The sequence below is a fragment of the Nipponia nippon genome, unplaced genomic scaffold (genome assembly GCF_047370975.1).
Source record: "Nipponia nippon isolate SJK-2023a ecotype South Korea unplaced genomic scaffold, ASM4737097v1 scaffold_3, whole genome shotgun sequence".
Taxonomy (NCBI): domain Eukaryota; kingdom Metazoa; phylum Chordata; class Aves; order Pelecaniformes; family Threskiornithidae; genus Nipponia; species Nipponia nippon.
The window spans coordinates 77,496,443-77,515,565 of record NW_028262347.1 but is presented as its reverse complement, the minus strand read 5'-3'; the positions used below and the strand labels follow the sequence as shown (position 1 = coordinate 77,515,565).

The window sequence follows — 19,123 nt, the reverse complement described above, 5'->3', positions numbered from 1 at the left end:
GAAATATAAGTGTAGAGCTTAGAAGGAAAAAAAAAAAGAGGCGTTCTGCTTCCCAAATAAGGCTTTTTAGCCAACTAGAGTACATCAGCATCATGCAACTAATTTTTCTTGCGAAAATGGCAGTATAATGCAATTAGCATTAATTCAGAGAGGAGTAAGGAAATGGCTCACCATGACCATGCATAAAGGACGAATCACTCATACAGGCAGACTCTCTGGCTATAAGCAGTCCAGTCACAAGTGTGAAATGCAGGGTAGCATGGCTAATACTGAAAAGCCAATCTAGAGTTGACTTTGAAGTTAGCTGACTTAAAGTCAGTGTCAATCTGAAGTGGCAAAGGCATTTAGGTATGGACAATCAAGCCAACTGAATGTGACAGAAGATCACTTGGATGAAATTACTTTGTACACAGGGGCTGAAATTAGAAAGCAGGGGGTAAGGCCATGCAGGTAGAGGTGCTGTCAAGCACTGGGATTCTGTCAGGTGCAGGCAGAAAATAACAGCTGTTGCAGTGAAGAGACACTGGCTATGATTAGGAACACAAATGGTGCCATCATTTGCCTAAGAAAGAGCACCAACGCTAGGGAAAACGTGACGCCCATAGTTTTCTGTCTTAATTATGTTGTTTATATATTACCATTTTTCCAGAATTCCTTTGAATCTGATAGACAAGTCTTAAGAGCAGGGACCAGACTTTCCAACACCAACCAGAGGAAGAGAAGTGTACTTTGAAGTTGTGTTATAGACCCTTTCCCCTGCTAACTTATGCAAACCTTACTGCAAAGGCACCAGCTGAAAATTTGGCCCATGATACTGGACGATGAACAGTTTTCTCTTTTGAGTATGTCTTCACATGCATATAAGTGACCTTGAAAATCTATGCTCCCCTAATTTTTTTTCCTTATATGTTCTATATTTGAACAAATTACTCCCCTCAATTCCTAAACTGTCTATCTCACACAGTGTTTTTCCCAACAATACAAGCCATCAAATGCTTTGATATTGTCAAATCATACAAGCTAGGCAGCGGTGGAAGAGAATCACTTGGATGGGATACCTGCAGCACATCTCAAGATACTACAAAAATACAGATGGCTACAAATAAGTACGTGGCATCCTTCTCCCAAGCAGGACATAAACCAAAGTTACCAGGAAAATGGGACTGTAATCTTGATTGGTCCAGATTCTGGGACTCACTGTATTTGGTCCAGCTCAAAGTCAAAATTAACATCTTTAGCTTAAAAACAAGGCCCCTTTAAAGGCCTAATATTTGAGGAAACCTCAGATCTATTAAAAAGTAAAGTTAAATTGAATAACCACTTAAAAAAAAATAAACAGCCCATTATATTCTAGCTCTGGCATCCTAAAAAAATATTAGGCCTTAAAAATGTAATTCTAATTATATAAGGCCTTTCTAATCACCCTGCTATGAAACTTTTAAGATTTCCCAAGTCTAGACAATTAAGGCTTTTTTCCTTAAGAAAATACAAGGAGTGCCAGCCCTCAGAAAAATACACAGGATTAATCTCTAACTCCAGCAGCCCATGAGAAACCAGATGCTGAAATCAGGTGGATGCAAGTATAAGTGGTGCAAAACAGCTTATATTCAACAGACCCATATGGAGGCTTTCAGAAACAGTCAACATTTCTAAATCCTGGCCTTAGACCACTGATCACTAAACAAAAAACCAAAAAGCCCTCTGGTACAGGCATTGGTGATAGGGGTATTGTTTTTGGATGAGACAGAAAAATCAAGATCCTATATGCTTGTGGTTGTTAAAGACGCCTTGGCAATCTTTCTAAAACAGGACCATCCAGCTTTCTGCTTTGCCTCTAATTTGACTGTTTCCTCCCTCTGCTGCCCATTGGGAATCACTTCATGTGATTTCAGTTTGGAAAGGTACCTTTGCTTTCTGTCCTTATTTTCATGTAGCATTGCAGCGAATAGGCATATATCACATCTGTTCAATGCAAGATATTCAAGTACAATATGTACAGGCTTTAGGATCTTCAGATCGTGTGGAAGAAGCATACTGAAAAATGTCATTATATAAGCAAGTTAAACAGCAGATCCAGGTGCATTTCGGCAACAACAAAAAAGGATCCATTTGTTGCATTGCTTTGATATTGAAGAACAGACTTTTCAAAGGGCATCTAAATTTATGCCTCCTAATTATAACCACAATTATTTGGTACAAACAAGATATAATTCAACAGCTAGCTAAATAGCCTGCATACAGAGCTGCTTAACGATGCAGAGTTCACGCAGGGAAAACATATTCACAGTACTGATACTACTTTGAAAATGTCAAGGTGCTGCCCTAAAGCTCTAGAGACAAAGCCTCAGCCAGCGTATAGTGTCAGCTCCAAAAATGAGGCTGTGAGGACTTTATATTTTCACAACTTAGTATCCACATCGATTACTTCCAACTTAAAACCACAAGTCACAAAATAAAGACAAGGTTTTACAATGCAACGCTTTCAGTTGAAAACACCCTAATAATACACAGGTAAGGAGATTCCTCTTCCCAGCCATGACCTTTTTCTTAAAATTCAGTATAAAAACTTTAAAAGCTTGAAGAACTGTAGTATCCTTGCTCCAGTCTTACTCTACAGAGCATAATTTTCCCTATTCTTATTCTTCCTTCCTGAATTGTTACGGATAGTTTCTTCTGTCAGAATTGATAGAATTTCATTGTCTTCCCCAAAGATCTGGCAACTTATAACAGCAGAAAACTTAGCCATTCAGAAAGGCAGAATTAGAAAAAGAATTATCTAAAATCCCTGTAAGTCCAAATCCTAGTGAATCATATTTGTATAACAAAATACTAGAAGGTGGTAATTCTCTTTGCATACCATCTCATAAATTTCCCTGTCATCCTGTAAAATAATTCTACAACAGAATTACTGTGGTGAGCAAGCCAACAACTATAATGATGGAAATTAGATGGAATTCAGTAAGCCACAAAACACTGATATTGTTTAGGTGTATGAAAATATGGCTTATCAGAACAGTATGGACAGATGCTGTTACCCCAGCTTTCCCTAGAAGGAGCTTGACACTATGAGATGTTAAACATCTTGAGTGGCAGTAACAAGTCAGAAATGAAGAATGCTCTATACCTCCCTCATATGGCTAGGATCTATAATCTTAATTATTCATCACTTACAGTGGGACCAGTCAGCCGTACACGCTCCAGCTTATACTCCAACATGGGCTGCCGTTGTAAGCTGCCTCCGGCATCTGAGGCAGCTCCAGTTTTCTCACACATGAGAATTGCCAGCAGTAATGTAGAAGGGTGTAGAGCAAGGGTTTAAGCATTTAAGAAAGTATGGGAGCTGTGAAGTGTTAGTTACACAAAAGCAAAATATCTAAAAATTTTATTTATTTCTAATAGCTGTGCAAAGGGAGTTTGCCAATTAAAAAGCATATCTGCTGAAAGGTTTACTGGGGGGAAATGTCACTGTTAAGTGATTAGTAGGAGAAACAGTAAAAAAATGGATGCTAGAAACGTAAATGCTGTTTAATTAAAACAAAGTTTGGAAAGAGTTCTGTGCAGCATTTAGAATTAGCTGTACAGGTTCCTTCAGACCAAATATCTAGCTTAACAGGAGTGAGCTTGTGTATATATTCAGTCTCTGAAGAACAATTTCATCCAATTTTATAACAGAAGCCTTTTTGAATTTCTTTCTTTTTGAAGAATAAGCCAGATAATAAACGTATTGAAAACCATTTCAAAGTTGAACAATGTGAAACTCTAAGTGCCCCCTCTAATGATCCGCTGCCCCCCATGAGAAGCATCACTGCTCAGCGACCTCGCGCTGATGCACATTTCAGATGATGCTGTCTGTCCCAAGCTCACTAGAAGGTCATTCTTGGACTCCAAGGATGCAGTTTAAAACCTAACTGAGCGCCGAAAAAAAACCCTTTCATCTTTAATGATGTTATAATATTTTGTAAGCCTTCTTAAGGTAATTGTGTTTACCCAAATCCATAAGTCGGAAGTATTGAAGTGCTGGATTTTAGATATTGGTGACCAAGTCCCTTTGCAAGCATATTTATTTTCATTTAACTTAGAGATTTTTTTTTTTCTCTCCACACATCTTCCCGTGTCATTTAGAGCCAAGGCAAGAAGGAAAATAAAAGCAACTTCTGCCAGCCTTCCTCTCTCTTCTAGCCTTATTTCTGTCTGTCTTCTTTCAGAAAAGGCCTCCTGTGAAAGATCTCATCAACTCAGTGTGGCAGAAAACAGCAGCTGCAGGAAATTCAAATAGCAGAAAGGCTATGATAATGTCACTGCATTAAAAGGGTCATATCATTACTGAGAATTTTCCAAACCTATTGCATATATCCTTGCATACTGATAATTAAGACACAGGATACCCAGTTGCCGTGAAAATGACTGTACCTCCTGGCCTCTGTGATGGTGGTCAGCACCTCAGGAGAAACTAAATGCAACAGAGCTATGAGAAAAGGGGCTGGGTCCCAGAGAGCTGTTGTGAGATGTAGTAAACCTGCAGCCTCATGTAGCTCTCAATAAAACCCAATGCCTTTTCTAAATGCCATCTCTTAGACTTGCATTATTTCAAGGGAATCTTGACATTCACTTGAAAAAAAACAAAAACAAAACAAAAACAAGCATCTAATATTTTCCCAAAAGAAAAATTAGGATAATGCAAATGCTCAAAAGCTCAGAGGAAGCATCAAAAGTCCTCAATATTAGTTTTTAATCTCCCAGTTTTTAAACATCCAGCATTTTCTAGGTGCTCAAGGTTGAAAGTTGCACTTATTTTGCCCTTTTCTGCTTCGTGTTCAGATAAGCAGCAGTTATCTAGAAACATGCTGAACAGACCAAGTGTTTTTTTTTTTTTTGGGGGGGGGGGGGGGGGGGGTGGGGGGGGTGTAAAGCAGTAGATTACAGAAGGTTACACAGAGCATGGAAATGGTGTATCGGACTCACATCACCAGAAACCAAAATAACATGGCATGCACACGTGGAAATGAGTTACAGGGACTTTTGCTACTATTTCTACAGTGTTGTGCCATCGTAGATAAGATTAAAAAATGCGGTGATGGTGGGAACGGGGAGGGAAAATAGCTTCGAGGTAATCTCTCCTGTAAAATAACATCCAGGTTAATAAAGGAATTAAAGAATGTCCTTTTTCATTTCCAGGGAGATAAAGGCAGCCAGAGAGGCCCCACATTGGGGGTAAGGAGGCAAGGGGGGATTCTTGTCTGACCTCAACATCTGCACCTATACTCTTTTGACAGTTAACGGAGAGAAATCGGTGGTTGCAGGCTGGGGTGTACCGGTGACATTTTGGATGCCCACATCAGACCGAGATGCATTTACTGCAGAAGCCTCCTTTCTGTCCTTGGCTGTAATGGGAATCTGAGTAGTTCACGGGTGCAGATACTTGGAGTACTATCTAGCTGAGATCCCACCCTTGGAGATTGCCAGGGTCTGGACACTAGTTGCCCAGCACCTGGACGATGTTTCCACAAACTATGTGTTTTCAGGAAAGGGAAGCCCAATCTATTTGAAATACTAGAATCCCCCAGCACTTGGGCTATTCCATCACAACATCATCCCCTTCACAGAAAATAAAGAGTATGTAACCCAGATTGTTTCTGCTAAGACTTTTTTCCTCCAAGCATCCCAGAAGAGTTACTGATGTACAGCCACAATTTACAATTCTTTTTTTTTTTTTTTTTTTAAAGCGCTGGTAAGCTGCACTGCAAAAAGACGTCCAGGCCTTTAGATTTTGGGAACATAATTACCAACTCTGACCTTAATTGACAGAGATCACTTCATTTCTGGCAAGGATATGACCACTCCCCATCTTCAAACACATTTGCTCTTTAAATAAAATCGGCAAAATTTCTCTGAAAATTTCTAACAGGATATATCAATTCAGGACTAGGGTTTAAAAAAAAAAAAAAAAAGCAACACTCAACTGCAGCTCAAAATAAGGCAGATGTTCCTTGCAGGATTTTCCATCCCTCAAGTTACTACATAAAAATCTAATCACACTGTGTAGTTGCTGCAATATGCACAACATTCATCACTGAAGTTTTCATTAGTTAAAATTCATTCTCATAAGTAAAAACACAGATGGCTCCTAAAAGCGGCTTCTCCTATACCAAACTGTCCTATCCATCTTATCACACACTTTGCAGGCAGTTAACAGAATTCTTATAAAATCTGGGCTCCTTTGTGGTGCAATGCTGAACATTTTAAAGTATATGCTGCCATTTGATCAACTGCAGGACTACAGCTAGTTTGATTCAAGGGGTGGTGTCAATGGGGTTTTTTTTGAGATCTTTGACATCAGAGCAGTATATCTAAAAACTATTAGTAATCCCCATAAATCAATTCACCAACAATATTTACTCTATCTGTCAGTGGATAATGAAGAGTCATTTGCTCACTTAGGCTTCCAAATAGGAAATATTACATTTCATGAAATGCCTTTAAAAATTGTGGTTACGGTGCACTGAGTTTGTCACCTTGTGAAAATTTGCACACCGCTACCACTGCTTTCTCTGCAAGCTACATTTGAGAAGATGCTGGTGAGGGTTTTCCCTACCTGCCTGGGTGCACAGGCTGCTCCATGGGGCTGGTGCAGAAGGTGCCAAGCGAGGCACAAACACACGAGCTCTGCTATTTCCCTTTTCATGGGCTCCGCTGCATATGTGCACTCTGCTTTTCTGCAGATGTCTAGTAATGAAGTAAGTGCTCACAATACCAGCAGCTGGGTGGCTCGTAGCAGAGTAACACTAATGAAAAACTTAAAATGGCCATTATTCTTACAGAACTAATGAGAATTAGAGTGGAAAACTGATACTGAGTCATTCACACACCGATATATTTATACAAATGAGATCTGCCTATCTGCTCTGCTTCTACCACCTGCTTTTGTTAAAGGTGGCTTGGGAACCAGACTCAAAAAAAAGATTGTCTTAGAGCGAGAAATGATGTGCGGAATAATTAATCCTTTTTTCCTTACTCGCTTACTAAACATGTTCACATAAACAAGCACTTTCTCCCTTTTTCTTATGTGCGTTCACACTCATTCTTCTTTCCTGTCTAAAATATTACTTTCCTCAAGAACTTGTAGCTATAAGACATTAGACTATCATCCATAAAAAGTTATCAAAAAGAACTACTAATCAACCAAAATTATCCCTGCTAGCATCCAAATTAGGATCAGACTGATAAACATGAGTTAGTCTGAAACTGCTGGCCCTGCAAGGCATGAATGGCTAAAAGGCCTTGATGTGACATCACACAGATTGCCACTGCACCTTGTGACACGTCAGCCACAGTCAGGATGCCATCCACACCCTAGGAGTCAAAGTTTAATAGGATTAAAAGAGCAAAGGACTGGACTTCAGAAGTGGGTTTCCTTTTTCCATCAAAAAAACCACACATTCTTCATCTTTATAAGAACGTTACAATGAAAAAGGTAGTGCACATTCTAATATTTAATTGGGGGCAAAAGTATTTCAGCAAAATTTTCTCATCACAAAGACAGGGATAGAGGAGAATTTAATTACAAAACTTATTGAAAACATGTTAGCTTTACTATTCTCCCTCCTTCTGTCATATTTCTCCATTAAGCGTAACAAAAAAGCTTGCAGACCAGGTACCCTGATGAAAGTGGCAGCTTATGAATATAACATTATGTCCTGAACATACTGCAAGCAGCAAACCTTTTAAAAAAATATCTCCCTTTGTCTCCACGACAAATTATTTCTACCCACAACTGCACTGACACACTAAGTACTAGGCCGCTAAGTGTAATACGGAGCACATAGAGCATAGCGACTTATCTTTGGGTCTGATTTAAGACGATGTAACATCATTGATTTCAAAGGAAAATTTTTTCAAGGTTGCCTTTCATCTTATAGCCTTGCATCAAAATTAAGTAGTAAACCAGTTCTAAAAAATAAGCGCCTTCAAAACTGAGTCTCTGCTCAGTAAGCCAAAGTTATCAATCTACTGAGATTATCAGAAGCACTATGAAATCCCACAGAGGCACCCAAACCTTTCAAAGTTTGATCTAAATGCCACTGGGGCATCTGAATGGGAATGGCACTGGCAGCTCCCAACTTCTCAGTCTCATGAAGATGCCCATGTAAATGTCCCATTCATTTGTGTAAAACTACAGGTGCACTGCCACTTCAATTGTATGCAGGGTCACAACAGCATGCTGTCAAGCTATCGCTTGGGAATGCCAGCACGTGAGTGAAATACTCAGTTAAGTAATTAATGAACAGATTTAGTTGTTCCTCCAGTTCGCGTGCTATCCTAGAAACGGACGTCAAACCTTTGGACACATCTTTGGTATGCAAAGGAGTCTGAGGTCAGATATTTCCACATACAGACGGCTCACTGAGTATTACCAATCACTATGATGGTGTAGCACATGCTCTGTCGGCTATTCACAATTCATGCTGTATGACTGATATACTTAAGTCACTGGGTATTACTTGTCCTCCCAGAGAGCTTTCAAAATGGCTGATTAGCATTTATGGAAGTAATATTTTGGGAACCACTCCGTTGCCTGGATATTTGCTGGTAAATATTTTTTGTACAAACACAAGTCCTTTCTACAAACTCTAGAAATTAAAATAATGAAAAAGACAAGAAAATAGTTTCAAATATGTCATCTTCATTTGATTTCAAGTAATAATGATAATCTATTAATAACAACAGCATGAACAGCAAATGTAAGAATCCAAAATTGATGTGCTAGTTGTGGGATGATGTGAACCAAAACTGGAGAGAGAGGGTGCACTGCAAAAAAAAGATTGTTCTAAGAAGAATTTGGTTAATATATTATTTTACACCTATAATACAACACACACCCGCAAACAATCTCCATTCTTCTTTGCTTTTCTTTTCCCCTAAGAGTCCAAAAATTATCTCTTTAGTTTGAACATTAATTTCATTCAAAGGGATGCTGTGTTTTAACCAAAGATGATAAAAAGTATTAAACCACATTGGGCTTTATGAAGTCAGAGAAGAAACTCATTAAAGATTAAATTCTGCTAGCAATCCATCATACTGCCTTCAAGGTAACTTTGAATTGAGGTATTAAACTTTGGGAATATGTCTTTCTACCAAATTTACGCAGTGTCATTTTTCAGCTCCCATTTAGAAGAAGTTACCCAACACTTATTCTGCTTCTAATGGGAGGGAGCCCACCATCTCAGGTACCAGGGAATGGCTGTTGAGAGCCATCTTCCTTGCTTAGGCACAAATCAGTGCGTGTGACCTTCAACATGTTCCCCTGATTACAAGAGAAAGGGTCAAGGCACTTGCTTCATGAAATGCCTCTTAGTCATATTGGGAATGAACTCACTTTAAAAGCCATGACTTTGGGGGGGGGGGGGGGGGGGGAATAGTGTTTCAGCTCTTTCGCTGCACACTGTTCAAGACAGCATCTAAACAGATAAAAAAGAAAGTAGAATAAAGATAATATCAGAAACCCAACCAAGAAAGCAGAATGTGTAATTTGCCTCAGTTCAGAAGGAATGAATAGCAGTGCTGGGAATTGGAAGCAGATCTTCTGGCCTTAATTTTGAAAATATCTGTATCCAGCACTACCTTTCCCAAATGAGAATTGATAGAAAAGCAGCTGTTTGATTTCTTCTTCCTCCTAAGGAAAAATCTCACTGTAAACGAGATGATGAAGTGAGGCAGGATCTAATCAGGACTGAGACAACGTCTGGCAGGGCTATCAGTCTTGATGCTCCAAGAGCTCTTCAAGGACTCAAGGGAAGGCATTTGCTCCCCAGTCTGTGAGTCTGTCTCAAAGGCTAGCTTTGCCCAGCAGTTGTGGTAATTGGATGAAATAAATCTCTAAGGGAGCTGGGAAAGGGTGTTTGAATGTGGGTGGCAGGGAACAATTTAGCTTCAGTAATAACTGACATAGCTGGGCTTCAAAAGTCATGCTACTCTTCACAGAAAAGATAAAAAAAAGCTTTGATGAAAAAACAAGTTCACATAAAAAAAAAAACCACACACAAACACAGAAAAGATGTCCACAATCAGTTTAAGGCAATCTGATTTTTGATGAGATTAGAGCCATCCTACGTCTTATAACAGCAAGGAGCCTAGCCTCATGACAACAAAAGCTCTTAACTCTTGTTACATTCCAGCAGAATTGCAAAATCAGTAATGTTATGATCTCACTATAACAAAACTACATCTGCCACTTTTTACACAACTAATCAAGAGTCTGAAATAAACCAAGGTGCAATCTGACTCCATTTGCATTGAAACCGCTGTATAACACAGAGACCTTCCGATGTGTAACCACCTGCTACAGCTCCTGCAAACAGCCTGTACAGCCACACTGCTTCAGTGTCCAGACGAGTTTTCAAATGCTTCTAGTCCTTCCACTGGAGCCTGTTTTTCCCCAGAAGGACCTCACAGTCAGAAACTATTTTCATGACATCCTGCTCTTTTTTGTTTTAATTACTTGGGTTTCTTCCCCCCCCCCCCCCCCATATATTTAGAATTATCTGCAAACGCAAATATAGCTGGTTTTCTTTCCCACATCAGTATCTTTTGTGATATTTGCCAGACTTAGGCACCTCCTTTTCAGCAAGCTAAGGAGCTTTACAGGCTACTGGTGATCTGCAGATTTAGATTCAAAATACCTGAATTCTCTTACTGTACTTCAAATTAACCACAGTAGGACTTCCACTTCACTGTGGAAAGGCGGACAACAAAGATTGCAGAGACTTCACTGGCAACAAGCTATTGTGATATATTAGATAAATAGACTCAGGTATTTAGAGAGGATAGATAGGATGCCCAACTTTAAGAAACAGTCAGTTTCTTCTCTTCAAAAATTTCAGATGTACTACAAAATACAACCAGCTGACAATGGCACTAAACTGCTTTCCGGGTACAGGTGTTATCACAAATAAGAAGACATGTAAATAGTGCTAGATGTCCAGTGAGAAAACCTCCTCTAGATATTGCTTGAGAAGGGGACAGTGCAAACCATCATAGGAGAGGAGCGTGGCTTTTTCCAGAAGCACAGCTGGCACTGTTAGATATGAAAGTGAGGACAGTCCAAGGTGCAGTCCAATTAGATTCATAATGAGCAGCTCTTCAATACCAACAGCGGCCTTTGTTCAGGAAGGATAGGAAATCTAGGCAAGAAACATTTTCAAGAATAAGGCAAGTTCTGGAAAATATCTGATAACATGATACTCAAAAAAAAAAAAAAAGGCAAAAAACATTCAAAGAGAAACAGTACTGCGTTTGCCATTTACTAAATGGTGATGACTGAGGGTAGACCAATGGTGGTGGATGGGGGTAGACCATGGCCAACTTGGAGGAATAAGGACATGCAAAGAGTAACCAACAGCAAAGGGAAAAAGTTAAAAAAAAAAAAAAAAAAAAAAAAAAGAGAAACCCGTGCCTTTGAGATTAATAACATGCCAGATCTCACAGAGGAGGCAGATGGGAGCATTCCCAGAGAAGCGGAAAGTGTTACATTTAAAACTGAAGCAAAGAACAGAATGAAGACTGCACTGCACCCGTGAGAGGTAACAAGATGGCATTTCCAGTACATAAGATAAAAGAAGTCAACTGAAAAGAGTCAGTAGAAACTCAGAGAAAGTAGAGGCAGGTTGGAGATAGCAGGAGCAGTGATAACAGAATATGTAAATTAATTGTTTACTTTCCTGATCACATGGGGAGATGAGGAACTGATGCCAAAGAAACTGAATTTTATTTTTTAGGAAGAGATAGTAGGAACTAGGACAAACCAGGCTAGTAACAAATAAAAAAAAAAAAAAGAAAAGAAAAATACTGGCTCCCTACAAACTTCACCACAGATTCTGGCAGAGGCCCAAATGGAAATGCATTTACAGCCAGGGAATAATCTGAGTGTGTGACAAAGATTCCTACTACATGACGTTGAATTAAGACCTAGAGACTGTTAAAAGCATAAAATTTGATCTCTGGCTGTGGAGAGAACATCAATTAGAGCAACAAGATGGACTCTAATACACAACTTAGTCTGGGAAAAAATACATATTCTAAATGGATTTATGAAAGAAGACATGTCAAAACTAAATCTGGTAAAGCTTAAGAGGCAAATGTTAATTTGGACACAGCAGAGCCTGTGTGGGACTAGACTTGGTACCCTGGGCTAGAGGTCAGACAACAGGTTCTGATTCCAGCTCGATCTCTGACCCTTGAGTCATCACACATGTCAAACCTCTGCTCTTTGTCTTGTTTCATTTAGTCACCAGCAAAGTCTTTGGGACCAGTGCTGTTCCTCACACACCACAGGCAGCACACCTCCATTATGGATCCAGAATATAACTCACTCGGTTATGTCACATAAAAGCAATGAAACCCAAAGAAAATAGGGCGTAAAATAAAGCAGCAGATGACTTAGTGACTAGAGGAAAATCCTAGAAATGCTTTTTATTGAAGAGCAAGAACAAGAGTAAGTGCTGCAGAAGGAGAACCATGGGAGAAAGTAACAAAGGCTGTAGATGTTATCACAGCACATACTGTCTCAACAGCGATATGTAGTAAGTGACTGGAACAGTGTAGAAGAAAGAAGAGAAATCAAATTCAGAAGAGCGTAGGAAGACTAGCAACACCGACAGATACAGGCTGTGTAATGTACAGCCTGATGCACATGAATATTCACAGGCTGGAGGAAATGCCAGACATGTTTTAGGCTATCCATTTGCTTTCAGAAGAAATTCACTGAATCCTTCTTGTCCTGGGTAAGCATTTCATGCAAACTTCCCACACTGTTGTACCAGTGGATACAAAGTTCTTATACAGTGTTTTTAATTCTCCGTCCGGATAAACATAGCCCTTAACCAGGTCTCCTCTGCTGACGGGTATTCCCCAAACTTTTTTTTTTTTTTAGTTATGCACTTTCAATTATTTTCCTTCCAGTAATCATCTTAGAAATGAACATGAACATGACATGAGCAAACAAGCAGAATAAATGTACTTTAAACCACATAAGTATTAGTAAAATCATTTTCAGTTAGGTTGGGGAAAAAAGGCAGGTAGGTGACATTTTATGTATTTATGCTGTAATCTGTAAGGCACTGTACAGAGCAATCCAAGATCACTTTAAAGGAGTTACTTTAGGTCTTGCAAGCCCTCCGCCAGCCTGGTGCACAGCATGGGGTAATACCCCTGCTGGCAGCAGAAGCAGAACCAGTTTGCTTTGAGATCCCTGTTACTTCATTCAGGCTGTGAGCCCATAAACTGCTTTAGCTGCCAGTGGTCTGAGTTGACAATGGGTTAAACTCAGTGGTTACAGGATTTTTATTTTTTTTTTTTTCTTTTTAGTGTGAACAATGATAGGTGAGCAGTTGAGCAAGTGATGAGCTAGTCCACTCAGTTGGTGGAAGCAAGAGGCTGGCAACCCCCACTGCTGTTGAGAAGGGGTTTCCTTGCTGTTTACAAGCAGTGGGAAAAGTTTTCTCCCAGCTCAGCATCAGCTGGAGCCCTCCTGACCCTGCTCTCAATGAAAGCTTGTCATCTCTGGGTTACATCACACAGGACACCACAGACACGCCCCAACTCTCTGTTGCGCAAAACCTTACATACTTCCAAAAGCAAGAAGTAGTTTGCAATATTTCTTGAGCATTAACGTTAGTTGGAATACAGCCTTTAACCTAAACCTGCATTTTTCCTTTCAGATCTGTGCTAAGGCCTCGTGGGAGAGGCAACCTTGTGCTCCCTCTCATCTCTGGTGGGCTGGGTGCTCACTAGGGTTCACCCTTTCACGGCCCTGGTGACACAGACCGAAGCAGGCACTCAGCCCACGCAGGAGGGAGCATGTGCAGGTCAGACCACACTTCCTCTATCACACCCACACAAAACCTCTGTTCTGGGCTGAACTACTGAAGTTTTCTTTTTTTCTTACAGAAAATCTGGAAATTGTTTTCCCAGTAGCTTTAAAAGCTCTGTGTTCCTTAAGAGGGCTCAAAGAGTATTCAGTCATCCCTGACACACTTTAACCAGTATATCCACATTAGAATAACATCCTATTTAAAATAAAAAATGACCATAACCTGCAGATACAGCTCAGAAAAAATAAGAATAGTACTGAAACCATCGTTACAGGATAGCATGTTGGCTAATGCTATAAAATGGTGTTGTCACATTTTGAAATGTTTGCTCATCCCTGGCTGTCCAATTAAGGATGAAAAATGAAGAAGTCAGAGAAAAATCTAGCAAAAGCTGCTGTTTTAGAAAGCTTAGCTGTACAGAGAGTCCTAACAGCTCTAGCCCCCATATCATCTCCTCACGAGGGAGCAAAAAGTTAACCTTGTAGTGACATGCAGTGTTCTGAACAGAGTAAAAAAGTCCTTACAGACAAGAATTTATGTCACAGACCAGAGACAAAATACAGAAAGGGTCAGGCTGTCAAGGAAGTTCAGCAAAATATCCTTTTGCAGAGACCAGCTAATCTCCTGCACTAGTAAATTTGGAAAGGCTGATAGGTAATTTGGGGGGGCAAGAATTAAGTGGGTGCATTACTGCCAAGCTGAAGACCAGAGGTCTTATCTAGTGTTCAGATGTTTTCTACCTTTTCTAGTTATTACGATTTTAGATCTCAGGTCTCTAGCTCACAGAAGCCGATGGACGTCTCTCTTTTTTTTTTTTCTCCTTCCTTTTTTAAAAATTTTATTTCTACCTAGCTGCAACCAGCTTTGATACCATGATCAGATGTTAAGTCCTTTATGGGGAGGTTTCTGTATTAAACAAGCTAGTCTAATGCTCAAATGAATAAGCACAGAGAATCAGTCTGAGGAGTCAATATTTAAGAGGCTTGATGGACTGCACTTTGGGTTATTAACACTGCCCGACTGTGGAACAAGATGGTTTTGTTTAAGAAATTAGCACATGGCTTTCAGCATCTTGCACATTTCAGTATTTTTTCTTTTCTCAGAAACGGTTTCATTTCTACACTGACCATGTGGGAATTCTCCCTCATCGTTCCCATAAATCTCTGAAATTATGACAATATTGTAGTACAATGGCATGTAGAAATCACAGCTTCAGCCAGGGCCTCATTGCAACAATCCCAGCATATTCACAAAGTTAAAAATATTCCCTGTTACAGTCTAAGTACAGGAAAAAAGGAGAAATAAATCATCTCATTTTGTAGCCAAGGAACCAAAGCTCCAGGACATTCATAAACAACCCCCTGGAGCCAGTTAACATTTCTAACAGTCTTCAAACAAGACTCAGTCTTATATGAAAAAATATCCGGAACTGCAGTTCAATTTTTAGACATTTGGGATCATGCAAAGAATAGATCCCATATCCTACAATGGCCTCCAGAGTGCCATGAGAAACTACTAGAAGAAATAATAACATTTTAAAAAACAAACAAACAAAAAAACTACCTTAAATCTTTTTCCTTCTGCTTTTCCCTTCTCATCTTCAACAGGTCCAACAGGTCTGTTACCTTGCCCGGGTTCATCTGTCAGTCCTTTGGCCTTCAAACGAGCAAAATGTCCAAGTTTATCTCTGTATCTATCCCTACACAAGGAAGCAGAGAGATATACACTTCACATTAATGTTTTGCTTAAATCCTGTAGGTCTCAATATCTTCAGAATGTGTTAGACAAGCAATAGGAGCTTAACTTTATTCCTTATTAATGACAGATAGTTGATAAAAGATGATGACTAGTAAATAAATACAAGACAATAATTCCTTTTCTTTTTATCGATAGTGGAGGTGATGATGCCTGATTCTCCTTATTAAAAGGCTTTCCTTGACACACAAATTCATTGAACATTAAGCACTGGAGAGTAAGCTTGTGGGCTGCAACAAGAATAATGATGTTCTTTCTTTAGCATAAGTCTGGCAGGAGGGAACATTGCTTTGCCATTTAAAGTTTTGAAAAACAGTTTTACTGAGAAATCACCAAGATTCTATGGTATCACACATAGTTTGAAGGATGATATTATGAATTTTCAGAGGTTATTCCAGTATTTGGCCATACCTTTGCCACTCTGGCAAAACATTATATTAACTTGGCTAATAACACATCTCTGAATACAATAGCTTAGACATGCTGCATAGATAGAGAGTTTGGCAGCTACATTCCCTAAGGATATAATTTACTCTTGGTTTACTCTGTTATAGGCTTGCAAAGGAAAAATCCAGCTTTCCTACCTGCATTTCTTCCCAAAGCACAAATTACTGCATAGTCACATGGGGAGCTGAGACAGCATCACTAGGAACGCAGGCATGTAAGGATGCTGGAAGGGTCTCCAGCATCATCAAGGCTGCTGCTGCCAGGCAATGGCATAAGTAATTTTGTAGCTGACCAACCTCTACCTCAAGAATAGTTTTTTCTCCACTACCCTTACAGGAAGTTTACTTCAAAATCTTATTTTTGTGGCAGCTGGATACCTTCTAATTTTCAGCCAGAGTACATGTATAGCTAACAAACATCTATTACTTTTTGCATTACTCCTCTATTAGCACAAACAGCTCTTTTCCATCCTGCTGCCTGCTGCTCCTCCATCCCCAGACAGATAAATGCTCCCAACTTTGTGCCAGCAGCAAATTCCATTAACGCATTCTTACTTTTTCTGTCTGTATCACTAAATAAAAGGTTAAATAAAAATAATTACAAAAGCAACAAAGGAAGTCCAACTAGCACATTTTCTTTCAAAAAACACTGTTACCTCCCCACTCCTGTTCTCTCCAGGACACCACCACAAGAACATACCCAGATTGCCTTCCCCTTTGTGCACCAGTCTTTAAGGCCCATTTGCATCCTGGTTGTTCCTCCCCAACAGTGAAATCACACAACATTGCTCAGTGTTATACAAGTATTTTGAGCAATGACTGACTCCATTGCACAATTTTGCTGATAAACTGCAATGGCTTTGGAAAGGAACGTACCTTTGGCATCGCAAGGCATTTTTTTCTCAAGTCCAAACCATTCCTTAGAGACGAATAGTTGCGTGTGCCTACATACATTCCTTCCACAGGCCAAGAAATCAGAAACTCTTCCAAGTGTCACTGATCACCTACACATCCATCAGTCAGAGATTGACTCATCATATTATACCCGATAGTTTCAGGAATGTCATCAACTAGCTACCTAGCAACCATGAAAATCACAGGGTCAGATAATTTGTGCTGATCAGACACCCAATCAGTTGATTAGCTCCAATTAATTTGCAGTTTGATTTCTTAATTTTTCAGCCACCTGTTCTCATGGAGCTTTCAACACTCCTCATGTTCCTCCACAAGAAATAGCTCAGCTAATACCACCGAATTTTGTATAAATCTCTTCCTCTCAGGAATTAAGATCTGTACTGCCTGTTACAGTATATACAGGAGGAAGAAAAAAATAAGAAAATCCATGTGCAAGAGTCCTTGGACACAGGAAGACCTCATGGAGGAACTGCAATATAGCAAATTCTGCAGCAGCACATGAAGTTCCTGTGCACGCTGAGTAGAAAATGTTCAATGGTGTATTTTTTTTAATCGGTAATTTTTCATCCTCTGCACTTGACCAACGAGAAAAACCAAAAAGTGCTATATTTATGCATTTGTCCAAATGCTGTTTTGCCATGCTTCGTATTCAGAAACAAACTCTGTTTTAGTTTTGTTGGAACTTTCCTTATCCTCACCTGTGTTTCTAGTGGAAAAAAATACATGATTTCTGCAGGCAAATTTTCAAAGCTACAGCGGAGAAGTAAAAATGTGCAAAGAAACCAGAGAAGCATTAGAAGGTTGACTTTCTTTGTCCTCTTCTTCAAACACTTCAAAGTAAGTGTAATCAATTCAAACTCTTCATGGTCCAATAACCTGTCAACAATCAAATGATCACAAACTCCCACAATTACAATTCCAAATTTTGCATGATTCCCTCTCCAATATGTTAAGGGTCCTACAATAAAAGTCGATCATGTAGGAGAGGTTCAGTTTTGGCTCATATCTATACAGGTTTCTTAAAATCATTACACTGAAAGCTATGATGTTTCAGGTATATATACAGATGCCACATATCAGTTCTTGGCAGCAGGCAGCACTGCTCATTCTTGTGGGGGAAAGAAGCCCACAAAACCACAATGTGTATTCCTTTTAAAGATCCAGCAAGTTTTAAACACTAATTCATAGAGAGAGCAGCAATGACTCATAGGTCATTAGAGAGAAATGCTCTCAAATGCAACCTGGTATGGGGAATATAAGGTGGAGCTAACCCTGGAAATGCACAATTAGCTGGGATACGATTGCTTATCTAGGAGGTCTGGATGGTGGTTCCTCAGCTCGTGGTGGTGAAGAACCACTTGCACAGACTCTCATTGAGCTTGGTATTGCCTTTCAGCAGCAAGTCACCTGAGTGAGGAAGGAGGGACGTTTCGTTACACTGAATTCACTCAGGACTCAGAGAATTCAGGTGGCAAACCCTGATCAGTCTCTGCTGATAACGTGCCAGCTGCAGCAGAGCCAGGACAAGCTCAGAGCACAGCCTTGGTACAGCACTTGGCTCAGCGTTAAATGTTAAACCATCACTTCACACTGGGTGAGGCTGAATGTCTCGAGTAAACAAATGTAAGGGTTTTACCATGGGCAAAAGCTAGACACTCTCCTCTTTACTCATTCTTGAGAACAGCAAAACCCTTTTTGCTGAAGCTTTCCCACAGGGCTGAGAGAGGGGCTGACACCAGCCTTGGGAAATATCCCCACCAGCAGCTGCAGCCCCACCAGGCTGCAACCAGACTAAAGCAGAGCCCGCACAGAAACACACCGACAGCTTTATGTACAGGTGGCACTACCTGCTCTAGCTAATACATGTACCTAATAGTTAACTGAAACCGTTTATAATAAAGGGAATACACTGGGAAGTAGGCTTTGCCAAGAGAGCCCCGATGGTGAAAGTTTCTAAGATACATTAAGCATCCAGGTCATTTTTCTCAGGATTATGCCTCACTTGGTCGTTAATGCGACCGGCTTGCTGTCTTTGTAACAGCAACCCTGGGCTAACACCTAAGCTTTCCACATCACCCAATCCACTGCCTTCCAGTTTGTCACCCAGCATGGAAGCACCACGACCCTTCAACTTTCCACTTG

General features: G+C 39.9%; 1 long non-coding RNA gene across 2 annotated transcripts; it reads right to left on the bottom strand.

The window, feature by feature from the left end:
- Nucleotides 1–9,850: 9,850 nt before the first annotated feature.
- On the bottom strand, nt 9,851–17,063 carry LOC148054713 (uncharacterized). Of its 2 annotated transcripts, none has more exons than XR_015706741.1 (3): nt 16,943–17,063; nt 15,429–15,564; nt 9,851–11,177 (listed from the first exon to the last, which is right to left on the bottom strand). It is a non-coding gene; the product is annotated as an uncharacterized LOC148054713 (long non-coding RNA). The 2 variants fall into 2 exon arrangements; XR_015706742.1 differs by lacking the exon at nt 16,943–17,063 and adding an exon at nt 16,767–16,819.
- Between the last annotated feature and the right edge of the window lie 2,060 nt (nt 17,064–19,123).